Here is a 220-nt window from a genome sequence, read left to right on the forward strand (position 1 = left end):
CGGGGCAGTGCCTGGCAGAGCTGGGGGGCTGCCTGGCACTGCTGGCACGGCACGGCACGGCACGGCACTGCTTTCGGGCTAAGCACCCAGGCTGCCCCGCTCGGCAGGCAGGATCCCTGCCCAGGGCGAGCCAGCCCCCGGCTGGGACCGTTCAGCCACAGGAAAAGAGACCAAGAAGTTTCCATGAACACCATCTCGCTGTTGCTCCATCCGCAGCATT

This window comes from Fulmarus glacialis, unplaced genomic scaffold (assembly GCF_000690835.1).
Source record: "Fulmarus glacialis isolate BGI_N327 unplaced genomic scaffold, ASM69083v1 scaffold22311, whole genome shotgun sequence".
In the NCBI taxonomy this organism is placed as follows: Eukaryota; Metazoa; Chordata; class Aves; order Procellariiformes; family Procellariidae; genus Fulmarus; species Fulmarus glacialis.